Source organism: Astyanax mexicanus, chromosome 5 (genome assembly GCF_023375975.1).
Source record: "Astyanax mexicanus isolate ESR-SI-001 chromosome 5, AstMex3_surface, whole genome shotgun sequence".
Lineage (NCBI taxonomy): Eukaryota > Metazoa > Chordata > Actinopteri > Characiformes > Acestrorhamphidae > Astyanax > Astyanax mexicanus.
In genome coordinates, this window is record NC_064412.1 from 32,316,576 (window position 1) to 32,334,893 (window position 18,318).

At 37.2% G+C, this 18,318-nt stretch overlaps 1 protein-coding gene across 2 annotated transcripts in view; it reads right to left on the reverse strand.

Moving 5' to 3' along the window:
• Positions 1-12,539, reverse strand: part of mgat3b (beta-1,4-mannosyl-glycoprotein 4-beta-N-acetylglucosaminyltransferase b) — a 76,264-nt gene extending 63,725 nt beyond the window's left edge. The window contains exon 1 of one of the 2 annotated variants that reach the window (XM_022675528.2): positions 12,008-12,539. The gene's annotated coding sequence lies outside the window, so the exon portion shown is untranslated. The remainder of the gene's footprint in view (positions 1-12,007) is intronic. The other variant, XM_007231209.3, reaches the window with a different exon arrangement.
• Positions 12,540-18,318: the final 5,779 nt, after the last annotated feature.

The window sequence follows — 18,318 nt, forward strand, 5'->3', positions numbered from 1 at the left end:
ATAGAGTACCGACAGGAACGGAAGGAAGGAAGGACACACCACTGGAGCTTAATTCTGACACTTTCTGGAAAATTGTTTTGTGTGTGTGTGTGAGACCAAGGCTTTTATCCTATTTGAGACTGCACTATCCCAGAATGCATTTCCAGAGGGCTTGTGGTTTATTTCGGGTGGCGAATGGCAATTAAACTCTGCTGTGATGGCCACAATGTCATTTCGCCCTTCTTGTAATCTCTGTGTTTTGGTACAGTCCTCTATCCTGGGCTGTATTTACACATCACCCCTCTGACGGGATGAACTGTGGAACATTCCATCATCCGTGTATCCTTCTGCACAGCCATAGAGGTCAAAAACAGGTCAGCGGCGTTTTCCCTGAAGTAGGTGTGCTGAAGTAGGTGTCCAGTAAGGTGACACTGACAGGACAATAGCCAGCAGTGCGGCTGCCTGCCACAGTAATGGTGGAACACTTGCAAGCCATGGCTTCTTACATTCCTGTTCCTGCGCTTGGACTCTTGACAGAGTGGCTATGTGTGTGTGTGTGTGTGTGTGTGTGTGTGTAAAGCATCTGTGCCTTATATAGAGACAAGCCTGAGCTGATGGAGATGTTCCATCATTTCAGGAATCCCAGAGGGAAAAACAACTCCAACAACACACTCCACGAGATAACCGCCAAAAACAAGTCCCTAAACAGGCAAGCTAAGGGCGTGCACTTCAGATTCCATCTCTATTTTCAAGTGTTTTTAAACCAAAATATAAGATTTCAAGCCTAACCATTAAAGGTAAGTCTCAACTACGCAGGCTAATAACAACAAGAAGCAAATGGTAGAGCTGGTACAGCCTTTAACTTCCATGACGCAAACTAGCATGGCACAATTTGCATTATGCTAATTACAAACTCCGAGCTTTCACTTCTAATTAGTTGTGATGGCATGTACATTTGTTTAGGTCACACAGCTGACATTCCGAAGGGGGGAAAAAGATACCAAATTAAACATTCAATTAAAAAGCAATCAAGCGGGGATGAGCTTCATAATATGTCCAGCTATAGCAACTCACTAATTAAATGAACATGAAGTAGAGAGGTAATTTAAATACAAAACATAGATCTAAATGGTGTTAAAGCAGATCAGCTCAGCAACATGGTCTTAAATATCAGACAAGAATATGATGCTAGTCACATTTTTCTTCAGCATGCACATTCAGTTAAAGTTGTTTAGTTAACATTATCAGTAGAAGATATCAAATAAAAACAAAATAACATGTAACCTTGAAAATAGGCAGAAATTTAAATTGGCAGAGAAGGTTTGACAATTTTTTTATGGGTGCAATCCACATACTCAGCTCTGATGCTCCTTACGAATGTGGCACTATTTAAAAGGAAAATCAACAGGGTTTCCAACATTATAAGATTTATTGCCAAGAAGCATTGTTACAACAAAGAAATAATCTATCAAATTTCCTTACTTCCTGTGATATGTTTGCAAAAACAGACAAGGTTGCCTGATTAACACCACAGTCCTTTCAGTCCTATAGTAACTACTATGTAAATAGTTGTGCCTTTTAATAACTCTTGGAAATTCATCTTACTAACATGACTAACATGATTACTCTGGCATTTAAATGGTTCTAATGGTGTTAAAACAGAACATACAGCAAACATGTTTTTAAATTCTAATAGTGTTATAGGGGTGTAACGATACGTGTATTCTTTACCAACCGTCATAGTATGGGGGTCACGGTTAGGTTCACGCAAACGCACACAGAAAACACGGTACAGGCAGTCTGTGAAGACCAATGAACCTAATGCAGAATTAATGTGTGCACCCTTTGTTGCGCTGAAATCACGCCCAGCCATAGAGATGAATGGTCGCCTGTCGCTTTCCAGTGTGAACGCAGGGTTAGGCGCTTGTACTGTCTTTCTCTCTCTCACGCACGTGCCTGCGCACCCTCTCTCTCGCACATGCCCTCTCTCTCTCGCACGCGCCCTCTCTCTCTCAGAAAAAAAATCTGTAGTTTTAGCATTTAAAGTAATGCTGTTGTTTTTGTTCTTAATAAAGCATCACAATTATGCTCGTTGTTTGTTTGTTCCAACAAGATCCAAAAGATGGAGCCCTTCATGATGACAGTAGGAGAGAATCCTGGTTTCAAACATGTAATAAAAGTGCTAGAGCCCCGTTACAACATTCCATTCCAAAAAACAAAACATGGTTATAATGAAGACTCATTGTTATTATTAAGTTAATAAAGGTAAGACTAAACAGAATGCTCAGCCTCTTTATTTTTTCCGCCAACTATACTGAAAACCTTCTGAAAATTTAAGGTGTAAACCGAACCGTGCATTTTCTGCACCATTACACCCCTATAGTGTTATAACCATTATATCAAGATGCCTGAGCAACATGTTTTTTCAGTGTTTGATCTAAGCAGTTAAATACAACCACCATAAGAACAAACAATGTATGCTAGCAGTGCTTAAAAACTAACAACTAGGAACAGTTTTCGCTATGCTAATTAAAGACTACAAAGTATCTTCATTAAAGGCATTAAACAACATAAAAAAAATCATGTTAAACAGAATATAATAAAAAAGTATTCAACTATTACGCTTGCTAACGTGTCTTGTTGGTGGTATCTTGCTAGCATTTGTTGCCACCGGAAAACAAACACAAAGGCTTCCCAACTACAAAAGTGGGATTTGGATAATGTTAAACAGAGCAGGACAAAGAAGCTTCATCAGCACCCCAGTGGTTTTTTTTCTTTACAATCGTTCCTTTAAGAACTTCAGGGGTTCTGGAATTATTAAAAGACTACTAACACTCTTTTGTTGCTTCAGTGTTCTTAGCCTGGCAGCTTTGCCTGAAGAAATCTGCCAGCTTAACAAAAACCCTCGAAATCTCCACCATCTGTAGCGCAGGCTACCTATCGTTACCTCATTAAACACTGCTGCGTGAGACAAGGAAAATCACAGAGTTAATCAAAATTTACTTCTAGGCTTCCTCCAGTACCTGCTGACATTCTTTAGCGTAGCAGAGTACGTAGCAAACCGCAGCGTGCGCCGTGAATCAGGGATTAGCTTTGTCTTTTATATCGTAATGAATCAGTTAGCAAGGACAGGGAGGAGCTGATCCTAGATAAATGCTATTATTCTCTCGGTTTGATATGAATGGAGCCCAGAGCTCATTATTCATATGTATTTCTGTGGCTCCAGTTGGTCAGGTAGAAGGTTTAGCTTCGAGCGCTATTGGCTCTGAGGCCCTCACTGATAGCATTAATGAGGGTGTTGCACAGACAGACTAGCGCTTTTTCATCCTTTCGCCTTTTCCAGCTTCTTTAACTGAGGAAAGATGCGCTTGCATTACACACAGCAATTCAGAGGGAACACACCTCGAGGCGAAGAAGAGAAGACGACAAAAAAAGGAGAGAGAAAGCGAGGGAGAGATTTTGCCAGAAGGCATCTCTTGTGACAGATGTCACTTCAGAGAGTGAGGAGAGTTGCTAGTCGCTAATGTGCCAAGCTACACACTGCTGCCCAACAGTCTCTGACAAAAGGAGCTGCAAACCGCAGGGCTGGAGCTGGTGGCCACACAGATGAGATTACAACCTCTGTTCAGCAAACAAGACAGGAATAAAGTGGCATCTGGAGCAGCTATCTTCAAACAAACAATATTTAATAAAATGCTACGATCATTGCTAATCGTTAGCATGACTCTTAAAAGGTGTCTTGAGTAAATGAATCCATAACCAGGGCTAATTCTGTTTTCAGAATCAGGGGAGGGGCTCATTATCATGGGTTTGCTTTTTACTAGGGCCGTCAACGTTTAAGCGTTAAAGCACGCAATTAATTTGGAATCAATATTGCGCTATTATTTTTTTAGCGCAAATTAATTAGGCCACCAAATTTGACCCCAACTTCCACTGTGATCTGCCCCCTCCTTGGCCAACCCACAGATTTTTTTTTTCTGGAGCAGTTCGCTTGTGGCAAGAGCATGATCTGGTTCTGATACGACCCAGCTATTAAATATACTTCTTTTTAATTTAGCTAAACAGCTGATAAGGCGCAGTTTAATTTAAAATATTATATAGATAATATACTGCTATGTCACAGATATACGTGCTGGTACACAAAATCTTCTCACTATATTTACTTTGTTGCTCCTGTGCCAGACAGCTCTGACCAATCAGAGGAGACAATGTGCTTGGGTGATTTATTGATGCACATTTTGGTGTATTTAGGTTTGTGCCTGTGTGAAACCTAACCAATCAGGTTTTTACACACAGCAAATCAAGTTCTAATTCAGAAATCCTTACAACCAGGCTGATATGTTCACAATAAAGTAAAAAAAAAAAAGTGTCCTCTAAACAATTTCATTATGTCTTTTTTATTTCAACACCCCACATTGGTTTTTATCTCCCCTCAAATATACATATATACACATATATCAAAGATACTAATATAAATATAATTTCATTTTACACTTCTCACATTCATCCCTTTATTTACATTTAAATATACAATAAAAACATGCTTAAACCTTTAAGAACAAGTGTGATTAATTACAGTTAATATTATTTTGATTAACCTGAAGTTTTTAATTGATTGACACCACTGCTTTTTACACACAAGATCTCTATTCAAATCATGCATCAACGCACAATGCACAATTCCACATGTCTCTTTTTTCTGCAAGTAGATTTGCAAATGCTTTGGCTGTTTGCTAAGTATTATTACTTAGCTTGGATACAAATTTGACATTCAAAGCAGAGTGGATCAGCGCTTTTGGGATCTAAGACATTGAACCAATCACATAACCCCACACAGAGACCCAGGAGTGCACAGACCACACCCTAGTCCACTTGAAGAGAATCCCAGATCACTGATTTCAGGAGGACAAGAGATAAGTGCAAAAACACTCTAAAAAAAATTCTAAGAACCTGGGTAGCACTAACAGACCACAGTATCTAGATGTCATCTTGCTCCACTGCAGTAAATTCTCCTCAGCATTGTCACATTGTTACTGGTAAATATTTGTAAAATTCACTCTTCATGTTGAAAATATCTAAAGGAGAACTCTGGTGTGAAATGGACTTGGGTTGTAGTAAGACATGACATTCACCCACAGCATTCTGAAATACAAAGCTTTTAGCCGATGCTCCAAATAGTCTTACAATGCTGGTAATGGGGGCATAGCTTTGTCTATGCAAAGAAATGACTAATTTTACACTAAAGCTAACAAGGTTTAAAGTTGCTCCACAATTCATTGGTAGAATAAATCAAGAATAAACAAATAGGTAGCATAGAGGAAAAGATTGCAGAATTAATTCTGTGGAAATGCATGAATATTCATTCCACAGAATTAAATTTGCAATCTGTTTCCCTATCTTACCTATTTGTTTATGCCCATCAGATGATTTATCATGCCTGGAGAACTAACTGAAAGTACTGTGTGTATAAACAATCTTTTATATAAACAATATATTTTATATAAATATGATCATTTACTTCTGTTACAAATCTGATAAAATTCTTGTATTTTTGTAATGTTTCATTTAGGAGTGTGCCATATCATATTGTTTGCAACTATACAAATTAATTTTTAATTTTGTTGCAGAAGTGTATTCTTGAAATATTTTTTTCTAATTCAGTGTTTTGTCATATCGCCAAGAGTATTGTTATCGCAAAAATACCATGAAATATTATTATTATTTTAGGGCTATATCGCCCACCCCTATTCACAGTACAGAATTCTACCAATAAAGTGTAGAGCAACTTTGAGAATTTTAATGATGTAAAAATAGCGATTTCTTTTCTTGGCCTATAGTCTTTGTCAGCCAAAACATTCCGAAATGCAATGTATAAAAAGGATTTATAAAACCCTGCTTTACTTTTATCTTTCATTCTTAGAGAAAATCTAATCTAATCTAATGAAAAAGCTAATGCCACATGGCTAGGCAAAACTAATGCTACATTACGACACATGCACATGTAAAAGTGCCAGATGGGTCCCTGTGTGTAAACACAGATCTACTAAACAAAGACAATAAAATGACTCTGCAGATATAGTGCAGATTTTCCTTGGATTTCACAGTAAATCCAACACACAATACCTGTACACATAGCAGATCGTCTCACAGTTCCACTTCTCAGGCAAAATGTGGAAGTGAAAGTTTGTTGGTATTTCACATGTAGTGTGAAATTATTTATGTTTAAACATTAAGTGCCGTGAACACTCTTCCTTAAACTGAGATACACACCTGATCCCTGAGCAGCTTTGATATGAACATTTCGATGTTTTTAAGCTTTAATCCACCCAATCAGCTAATTATGGAGAGACACGGCCAGTGGTAATGACAATTTTGGTCCTGTCAATCATTTCTCAGTTTGTTGAATAAACTCTGTAACATTCTCTTACACTGTAATCAAAACTCTGTTAAAATAAAAATAAAAAATGATGTAGATTTTGGTGTGTTTTGGCCATTTTCACTTGCCTCTTAAATTTTTTTTTTAAATAATTTTATTTCAAATTTTTCCTGTTTTGTCCCCAATTTATACGGCCAATAACCCAACCCACTCATTAGGACTCCTCCTATCACTAGTAATGTCCCAAAACCCCAGGAGGGTGAAGACTAACACATGCTTCCTCCGATACATGTGAAGCCAGCCACCGCTTCTTTTCGAGCTGCTGTTGATGCAGTATTGCTGAGCTGCCAGGAGGACAGGCATGTCTTAATGATTTGAATCCCTTTCCACAGGATCAAGAACTGAGAAATGCCAACCATTTTTTCATATTAAAAATTTGATACTAGGGGTGGGCGATATGGCTCTGAAATAATATCAAAATATTGCATGGTATTTTTGCGATAGCGCTACTTTTGGCGATATGACAAAACACTAAATAAAAAAAAAAATTAAGAATACACTACTGCAACAAAAAAAAAAGTACATTTTATTATCGCGTACGATACGATGTGGCACACCCCTATTTGGCACTTTACTGATGTTGTTTCATTCACATAATAAGTAAATATGTGTGATTTAACAAAGCTCGAAATACACTGATTTAAAGTGTATGTTCTTAGCGTAACACAAAGCATATGATTTGTTATAAATAAAAAACATGCTAATACTAAAACAGCTCTTAAGGAGCTCATACACTCACACTGGGAAAAAAACATAGTAATCCAACAAGAACAAAAGTGTACATTTTACATGTGCATTTTCTATATTTCAATTAAATCATGGTACCTCACAGAAAATGCAGATAAGACACACTGTTATATTAAACTGAAAACACATACACTGAGTATAAGTCTGAAAAAATAACATTTTAGCATCAAAACCTTTTAGCCGTGCACTTTTTATGGAAGACATAATATTAAAGAGAGAAATTTGCAGGGCTTTGCTTGACCGCTGATAGAAGAACTCACTTGTCATTCTGCTGACTTGAAACACAAGACTGCAGCCAAAAGTTGGCAACAGTGCTGTGCAAAGGAGAAAGACGGTGCTATTCTTATTTACAGCTCAACACAGTCTCCCAAACACCTCATATCTATCCATTGCATTTGCCTACATTTAAAAGTGCCAATAAAGAACTGCATTACTGTGGCTCTGGCCTATCTGCGGGCCACGGCTGTGAGATTATCAACTTTAATACTTATTTTTAGCACAGCTTCTCAGTAAACATACTAAAACCATTCAAAATAGGTCATGTGGTTTATTACTAAGCGCATGATTTGGCATAACAGGAAGCAGTTATATCAAATGTGTATTTGTGTTTCGTAATTTACATACACCACGCAGGGTTTTGGGTACAGTCACTGAGTCCTACCTAGATGGGTATTTGACCCTTCCTGGGGTAGTAAAGTGGTCGAAGACTCCATGCTTCAAAGTGTGCCATTCACTCCAACACTACAGTCCATATATGGAAAATCATGCAATTTATGAAAAGTACCACATTGTATTATGGCTGCACAAAATTCTGTTGTTCTGCGAAATATATTGTGTAGGGCTGGTTGATATGGTAAATATATTAAAATATTTTTTTTATAATTATACAAATAAATACAAATAAATATATAATTATTAATCACAATGAATACAGCTCTGGAAAACAATAAGTGACCACTTAAAATTATGAGTTTCTTTAATTGTACCAAATTGAATGCCTCTGGAATATAATCAGGATGAAGATGGATGATCACAAGCCATCAAACCAAGCTGAACTGCTTAAAACGTTTGCACCAGGAGTGGAATGAAGTTATCCAAAAACAGTGTGTAAGACTGGTGGAGAAGATCATGCCAAGATGCATGAAAACTGTTATTTAAAAAAACATATTTCTGAACTCTTAAAAGTTTATGAATATAAACTTGTTTCCTTTGCATTATTTGAAGTCTGAAAGCTCTGCATCTTTTTTGTTATTTCAGCCATTTCTCATTTTCTGCAAATAAATGCTCCATTTTTATTTGGAATTTGGGAGAAATGGTGTGCGTAGTTTTTTGAATAAAACAACAATGTTCATTTTACTCAAACATATACCTATAAATAGCAAAATCAGAGAAACTGATTCAGAAACTGAAGTGGTCTCTTAATTTGTTTCAGAGCTGTATCTGTTGTGATTACAATACAGATAAATGTAGACAGAAAACAGTGACTTTAATTTCTCCAATTAAACAGGACTTATTATTCTCTTTAAAATTAAGAGTACAGCTGGGCTACTTGATATACTTTGAAAAAAGTGTATTGTCAATACAATACGATCATCCTGATACATCCTGATAAAGAATTGCCATATTGCCCACCCCAAATATTGTAATATGAAAAAATACAGGAATTTTTACCAAACTTCACCAGACAACAATAATCCAATGTCATAATATAGATAATGCAAACTAGGTATAAAGGATTGGAGTAAAATAAAAGGTATTGGCTGGATATAATCTATATCTGTAGACATTGCTCTCTAAAATTGGAAGAGTTTAACAGATTGTATTGTTGTAATATAACATATAAATGCTGAAACAATGTAGCCTATGCACATGTGTGTTGGCCTATTCAGTCTTCAGTAGAATAGCTCCACCCGTTCATGCTAAAGCTATTTGTTATTTGAATGGGGCAAACAATTCAGGAAAACATCCAATCAGGTGGATGGGTTTGAAGTTATTTACTTATATCAGTCTATAAGAGATGGGTAGCCAAAGCAGCCTGGTCAAACTGCGGGATAAATAAAGCTAAAGGCATAAACCAAGGATGGAAAGTAGTGTTGTAAAAATGAATGATTGCTGTTTGGGGCCATGAAACCGCACAAACATTATAAATTGAGCTTGGTGGATGCAGATATGGCCTATTTAATGTGACATGATTAAAGCTCGGCCTGCCTTTTTCTGACCAAAATTAGGCTATTTATGTTCGCCTTGATTTATCCAAACAGCCACAGAAACTCTGGAACTCTGGAATGGATGAGCTTAGTCCAGATGCTCACAGCACAATGTAATCATATATACTGAGTTTTTAGAAAAATATAGGGGTCAGGGTCATGTGTGTACCCTGACCATCACAGCAAGTCTCTGTAACCTGCTTTCTCAAGGAAAGCTACAGAATAGCAACCTGCCTCAAAACTTCAAACCTGTTTGTTGTGTAAGATGTCAAGAAGGTCTTTAAAAGGAAGAAAAATCTGCATAGGAAAATGTATAGTTTGAAGTGGGCTGATGTGAAATATGCCATTCTAGAGAAAATGACAAGAAAAATGGCAAAAAGAAAAAGTTTAAAGAGTTTAATACCCCTATCTAAACTCCCTCACAAAGATTATGAATGCACTGCTCAATGTCTGAGATGCTGTTTTAGCCTAAAATATACATTCAAACATACACTCAAAGATTCCTTGGCCACAGACTAAATCAGTGCCTTGTTCATCCACTAGACAGTACTACACAGACGCAGACACTCATTAAAGCCAGTGTTGTATTCTGCTCTGTGTGCTAGCCACTCTGTCAGTCTACTGTTGCTGTTTTTAGCTAATTTTTATTTACTTGATCTATCTATAAACGTACATATAGAATGTAGAATGTGTAAAACTAATGTGCCTTCTGGAGAAAGCAGAGTAAAGGCTTTTAATATCATTAACCATATACCCTTCTTGAGATTGCATCAACAAGCCCTTTTTGGTTGTGCTTTCACTTTCATGTCCCTCACAAACTGGAGGCACTCCATTTTAACCTTAAGCTTGAACTATTTTATAACAAACAAATTACACAATCACTACTGCAACTTTAATGTGCAAGTTATGTTTTGAGTTTTGAGTTACTATGTTGGGCTCTAAAACAAGGCCCCTGGGCTTCTCTGCTGTAGCTTGGCCCCGTCACTGGCTTTCAAAGCTGGGATATGCAAAGGGAACTGTACAAGTGTTTAATAAATATGTGATAGTAACAAGTCAATGGCTACAAATACTGCTACTAATGAGTTTTACCTCATTTTCCACCTAAAATACATTTGAAAATAAATAAATATCACAATACAAAGTGACTCATGCAGTCATGCAGTCACCCTGGGTTGGAAGAAGAAATCTGTACATAGAAGTTTAATACTGATTCTTAGACTAAGAGTACTAAGAGTACACATAAAAAAACAATCCCCAAACAAAGAACAACACCAATACCAATTCTAATACTAGTACAGTCACTATTACAACTGCTCAAAGGCCCTATTACAGTCATAATAATAATAAACAATAATAGAAGGGGTCTGTTGCCCCCATGACCCAAGGGCTGTTGTTTGTTGAATGCCATCATCAAATTTACACTGCATTAAATTAGACTTATATAATAATAATAATAATAATAATAATAATAATAATAATAATAATAATAAATGCCGTTTATTATTAAGTAATGCTTATTTTTATCGTTATTATTTTTTTAAGCACAGGATTAAATGGAAAGGATCACTATTACTGTTACTACTGCTCTACTGCTAATAATAAGCCCTAAACTGTAATAATTACTACAGTCCTCTAAAATATACAGCTCTGGAAAAAATAAGAGTCCATTTAAAAATTATGTTTTGTTATTTTACCAAAATGAAACCCACTGGAATATAATCAAGATATCAAGATATCATCAAACCGAGCTAAACTCCTTGACGTTTTGCACCAGGAGTGCAGGCATAAAGTTATCCAAAAGCAGTGTGTAAGACTGGTGGAGGAGAACATGCCAAGATGCATGAAAACTGTGATTAAAAACCAGGGTTAATTCACCAAATATTGCTTGCTGGACTTTTGAAAATGTATGAATATGAGCTTGTTTTCTTTGCATTTTTTGAGGTCTGAAAGCTTTGTACCTTTTTCATTATTTTCACCATTTCTCATTTTCTGCAAATACATCTTTAAATGAAAATGTTTTTATTTGGGATTTGGGAGAAATGTTGTGCCTAGTTTATAGAATAAAACAACAATGTTAATTTTAATAAAACATATACCTATAAATAGTTAAATAAGAGATTCAGAAACTGATTGAAAAACTGAAGTGGTCTCTTATTTTATTCAGAGCTGCAAGTTAGTGACCTGCATTAATGCACATCCACAGGACGTTCATTATACATAAAAAAAATCATTATTTTTGATTTTTTAAATAAAATGTTATGCTCAGGCTTTACATAAAGCAGTGATAGTGAAAGTGAAAGTGATAGTACTATTGTTTCTGCTGCTAATAATAATAATCATTACAGCTATAGCTCCCTGTCATAATAATATTCACAGGCTGTTATAACCCATCCAAATGCAAATCCTGACCTGCCTGCTGCTGTACACTGTATTCTGAATCTCATCATGGCTCTGCTGAAGCACCTTCACATCATCTCCTCCCATCATCATCATCATCATCATCATCATCCTCATCCCCCATCCGCGCTGGATGAGGTGAATCCGCGCGGCTCCCCCTCTCTGGTACCCCACCGCCCGCCCGCACCGCCCGCCTGCCTCTCTGCCCCCCAGCAGCCCCTCTTATGCCGCCCTCACTCACCCATCGCCTGCCTGCAGCGGGGCTCTAGATGCTCGGCGTTGCGGATGAGGCGGTGATCCGGCGGTCAAACAGCATCCCAGGTCTGATTTTCTCCCGCAGCGCGGAGCCTTTGTTCGGTGTGCGGTTTTAAAAAGCACCGCAGAGTCTTCACGGCGGAGCCCCGCCTCGACACAGCCGGTCCCGCTGTCCCCAAGCCCGGCCGCGGCCCATCCCGGAGCCGCGTTGCCGATGCGGAGAGGAAAAGGGGCACCCCCCTGGGTCTCTCTCTCTCTATCTATCCCTCTCTCTCTCCTTCCCGCTGCAGCGATTCCTGACGCTTTCACGGCTCGATCTCCTCCTCTTCTCCTCCTCGCCTCCTCACGTTCTCCCGCTCTCCTTTACCCCTCTCTCGCTCACGAGCTCCGTGTGTCCGTGCGGCTACTAAACACACGACGCCCTAATCTGCGCGTGCGGCTCTCACTCACTTTCCGTTATTTTTGCGTTTCTCCCTTCAAAGATCACGCGAAGAGGGGGCAGGAGGAGGAGGGGGTACAGCAGCTGCAGCTCCTCCCCGTTCTGCTGCTTATCGCGCGTTTTTTTATGTCCCACCCGCATTCAGACAAGCCACGCCCCCGTACAGTACGATTGGTCGTGCTGTGCTTTAACTGTGCTGCGATTGGCCAGTACGACCTTTTCCTTTCTTTTGGTTTGTTTTGCTTTCGACAGCCTCCAAATTTAGCATTAAACAAATTAAAGTAAATTATGAAAACGAAAAAATAAAATACTATATTTTTGTTACATACATACTGTACAGTTACATACAGTACCAGTCAAAAGTCTGGACACATGTCTTCTCATTCAATGTGATTCAGTGTTATCTTTCTTTTCATGATTTTGTACACTGTATATTTAATGTTAAAGACATTAACTTTTATGGCACAACATTTTAGTTTTTTACATAATACTATACCTTATTGTCTTATGTATTTGATTATTTATTTTTAATGTAATGTTACAAGGCATATCTACATCAAGTACAGTATATGTGCAAGAATATGCAAAGAAGTATTTTTGGCTGTTCATTTTTTTTGTAAACTTACTAAAACTGACATTTTTTATTCAATGCCCAGGTAGCTAGAACACAACTACAAGTTTTGGGTGCTTCCTTGCTCTAAAACATGCAGTTGTGTTCTAGCTACCTGGGCATTGAATAAAATTTTTTCAGAAATGATAATTTCCCTTTAAAATGAAAAAGGTCTCATTTAATCGTTTTTTTTTTCTTCATTTTTTCAGGTGGTCTCTAGTGTGAATGAATGACCTGTGAGCTGGTTCTTGTGGAAAAAAAATTATCCGTTTCTCCGGTTTCAGGCTTTTTTAGTTTAGTGGCAGACGAACGTCAGGATTTCGGCTCTTACTCATTAATATTCATGAAATGCAAATATCCCGCCTCTGATTGGCTAACAGCACTGTGACACTCCCTCTAGGACTCTGCAGTGGGTGCTCACGAGCCAAAGTGGGCAAGGCCATAAATCCTAATTTACGGGTTGACCTCAGTCCGTAGGATTTTCCTGATTCACTTGTTTTTCTGTCTATTTTCTTTTATTGGCTAATTCAGGCAATGGGGGAAGAAGAACAGTTTCACATGCAGCATGAATATGCAACTCAGATTACATACATATTAAATAATTCCATATTATGTTCAGAACAAATATTCTTTCTGTTTTGCACAAATACATAATTAATCAATTAGGTTTAATACAGGAGAAAAGTATAATGCATGCAAACACTGCTCTTCATCAGTGGGACAGACAAGCCCCGCCCCCAACCACTCTTGCCTCTCTCTGAACTCAGCTAGATCCGAAGAGGCGGGACGTCAGTATTCCAGAACGGCGGTTGGCTTGTGGGTGCGAACGGCTAACCAATTGGGGCGCGAGAGAGGCGGGGCTTGTCGGAATATGGGTGGGGGAGAAAACAAATTCAACGCTCATCACACCCAGGCAGGGGGAGCGCGGGCTGGGGTGAATAACAACAACATACGTCACGAGCCCCTCTATTTCCCCCTCTATTTCGCTTTACAGTTAACGAACTTGTAAACGTATCCCACATACGTTGACTCAACGGTCATTTTTTTTTTCCAGCGCACATTGAAAACACATTGAAACAACATTGACCCCCGGTGTCAGAATAGGTTTATTTGTTTACATCGATTTTACGTTGATTTAACATTGAGTTAACGTTATAGTTGTATATACAGCTCTAAGAAAATTGAGAGACCACTTTAGTTTCTGAATCTTCTCTGATTTTGCTATTTATATGTATATACGTACATGTTTGAGTAAAATGAACATTTTAGAGACATTTCTTCCAAATTCCAAAAATGGTTTGATGGTTTGTGATTATCTATCTTACTCTTGATTACATTCCAGAGGTTTTTATTGTGGTAAATTCAAAGATTTTTAAGTGGTCTCATTTTTTTCCAGAGCTGTATATGGTTTGTATAACACGTTACTTAATGCAATAAATATGTATATATTGTTTGTATTCTGTTCTTAAAGCTTGTCCTGTAATATTGCAGTGTTTGTGGGAAGCACCTTTCTCCTATAAGCATTAATGCAAGTGTAGATTCAGAGCCCTAACCATTCAAAACCTTTAAATGAAAGTTGATTCAGTGTTCATTTAGAATTTTAACATTAACTACTGCATATTGGGCACTTTTTTAAGTTTAAAGTGATTTAAAGTTTGTATTTCAATTATCAACCTTAAAAAAAGTAATGCAACCAAAGCATTAACTTTTATGTAACGTTCTTTACTATCAGAGATATAGCTAATTGGACAACTGTACCTTGGGGCTGGGCGATGTGGTAAAAAAAATCTTAATATCCTAAAAATATTTGAGCGATTCTTGCTTATGATTTAATTTTTTTTAAAGTTCTTACATAACAACTGAAATAAACATCAGTTTTATTATTTACCAAAAAGTAATATATCCAATTGAGCATTTTAACTTGGGCGATATAGTAAATAAATGAAATCTCAATTTTCTACAAATATTTAAGTGATTTATGATTATGATTTCATTTTTTTTTGTTCTTACATAACAACTGGATAAAATATTACTTTATTATTTTTTTTAATTAAAGATGTGCCATAGTGGTGCTATAATATTAACAAACAGCACAATTTAGAGCATTCAAACATTTTCTTTTCATCAAACTAATTTATTTTACATTTACATTTACATTAAGAGTCAAAACTGTACAAGCACAATAAAACCTGTATGAAACAAGCCAACAGCAACAAAAAATAAATTTTAATTTCACATTTTTTAAAAACTGTACGCAGCTCCCTTCAAGCTTACATGCAGCTTTTATATTAAACAAGGTACAAAGATAATCTCCTTATATTTTAGACATACAAGCCTATCTACCAAACCAACACAACACAGTGAGAATAAACCTTAATCTATTTGGATTTGTCAATTTAAAATGCTATTTAAAACTCTGCTTAGATTTGGGACCAAGTAAAATCCACACATCCACACATCTGCACATCCCCATCTGCCAGTTTAACAAACTGTCATGATTCACAACAGCTTACCAAGATTTACAGAACACACAACACACAAAGCTGCTAAATTCTGCTGTAAGGAAAACTTCCAACTTGCAACTGTTAGGCTCTGATTTATTAGAGCACCTGAATACAGTAGAAAGGCATGTCGCCTTTAGTTTTTAAGAACTTGTGGTATCACAATATTTAAAATGAAAAAAAAAAAAACAACAACACTGATTTTACTTCTTCTTATTATAATACAATTATAATAATCTTTTTTCCCCCACACTAGCACATAGCACATAGCAATAAAACTCCTGAATAAAGTAACACTTTCCTGAGCAATCTCAAAGACAATTCTGAGAAACCTGCTTATTTTCCTCCTCCCAGAAGTAAGATGAACTGTTTTAATAGAGCACAACAATCAGCTTACTGAATTCTACTGCTGGATAATTCTTTGCATAACCTTGACATAAAATTATTTTTATTCCATACTCTCATTCCATCGTTTATTTAATTTCTTGTTGTGGTCTCTTGTATAAATGAATGCCACATAAGCCATTTTTTTGTGAAAGAAAGTGCGCTGGTGTTTCTGTATAGTCCTGCTTTAGATCACTGAATTACTGGTCTCTGAAGAAAGACAGGTTTTCGGCTCTTGCTTTTAAATATTCATACATGCAAACACATCGCCTCTGATTGCATAACAGCACTGCAGCAGAGAACGGCTACCTGCATCCCCTCTACAGTCAGTTTTACAGCTCAAAAAAAAACTCTAGGACTAAAAAAAAGGACTAAATGTTTTCAGAGATACAGCCTTAGATAAAGTAAAGCTATACCACTGAGTGGTAGGTAAAGTTAACTCCTTTCTGAGCATCTCGCCCACACAGCAAACGGAGGCTGACCGCCACGGCCAAGCAGCGCCGCTCTCCCCGTAGCAGTGATAATTTTTCTTTGATCTAAACTAACGCTACTACACTCTTACCTCAGACTTGGTGATTCGGTGCTTGGGCAGTTTAACAATGCCAAATTGTCCGCTCTATATCATAAAACCCGACGTGAACTGCGCCTGCTTTAACAATTGTACTGTTAAATCGTGCTCACCTAGTGTATATTTAAGGTGGAATCAATCGGAGATCCGATTTAAACCTATAGTTATTTAAACAAAATAGCCAACGCTAACTAGCTGGTGTAAACAGAGCTGAAAGCTCCTTAGCTAACAGTGTCGGCTTTACTGCAGCCTGGGTTTAGCGCTACCTGTGGGTGGTTGCAAGCCAAGGTGGGTGAGGCCATGAACTCACGGGTTGAAAGAGACATGGGTGCTTTTCCTCATCGACTTGTTTTTCTGAATATTTTCTTTTTTTTAAGCTACAGCAGACAATGAAGGCTGAGAAACAGTTTAATATGCAGCATCCATATACAACTCACAAAGACCTATAGTATTTCACAAAGAACAAAAAAAAGTGGATTTTAGCAGAAGGAAACCTTTCTTATTTTTAATTAAAAGCAGTAGCGTCCCTAAGTGGGATGGGGACACACTACTGTAATAAATGGCACCAGTATGCTTCAGTATGTCTTCATCTGCTCATTCTTGCATTGTTAAACAAACCAAAGAAACACAGAATTAGAACTGGAGAGAGCTGGCATAGTAAAAGAAAGTGAGAGAGTTATTGCTAAAATCACCAGATTTATCCACTCAAAAAGGACACTTGCACCACAATGCCCTTTTAAAAGTACTTTTCTACATACTAGGAGAACATACACAAAACGTATGACCTGTCCCTTTAAATGAACCTTAATTTCAGCCAAAATCCACTCTCAGCCCTCATGACAACAGCAGAGCAGAACTCACTTTTTCTTTGTCTGTTAGGAACAATGTCTAAGTAGAATCCTCCAAAATTTGCTACAACCCTGTCCATTGCTTCAAAAGTTACTTTCAAGATATATTGTTTGGATGTAGTTAAAATCCTGAACAATTCTGAAAATTTAAGGGCTTTGAAATTTCCTACAGGACACTTGGAGAAGCTGCTTAGTCACTTCACTTAATAATTCCAGATTAGAAACAGGAATCAACCCAAATTCTGCATGCTTGAAAATAGACATAAAAACTAGACAAACATAACAAAACTAAAGGTTTGGAGGACATGACTGTTGGATTTATATTCAGACAAATATTGATTTTTAAAAGAAGTTCAGGAAAGAGCCAATTTTATGATTTTATTCAGCATATTTTGACATTAGCAGATTTTTCTTTTCATTTTTTATAATGTCAGGCAGACATTTGACAAAAATCCTGGCCTGTTAAGGGGTTAAGATATACATTTAAATATTGTAATAATTTAATATAGTAAGATTTTAAATCAGGGGTTCTCACCCTGGAGATTTCCTATCTAACACACCTAAATCTACAGCCTTCACATCCTTGAAGGCCTTAATTATCGGTATCAGATGTGGGAGGGGAGCTAAATTCTGCAGGATGAAGATTTGATCTCCACGACCAGGATTGAGCACCCCTGTTTTGAAGAACATAACCGTGCTCTTAACCGTAATTCTCAGTCCCAAACCTACAGGTTTGTCATGGTGCTGATCTAACCGTCAACACTCTTCGATTTAACCAGCAAGTTGAGTTAACAATTATTCAAACAGCAGTAAATAAGATACTAGCTTTACAAATAAAAAGTAGAATCAAACATTTGAGCCACAAAAATAAAATGTGAAGAACATCTTACCTCATTTCCAAGACAATAACTGAAGACACCCTGAAGACAATGTAATGCCGCTGGCCT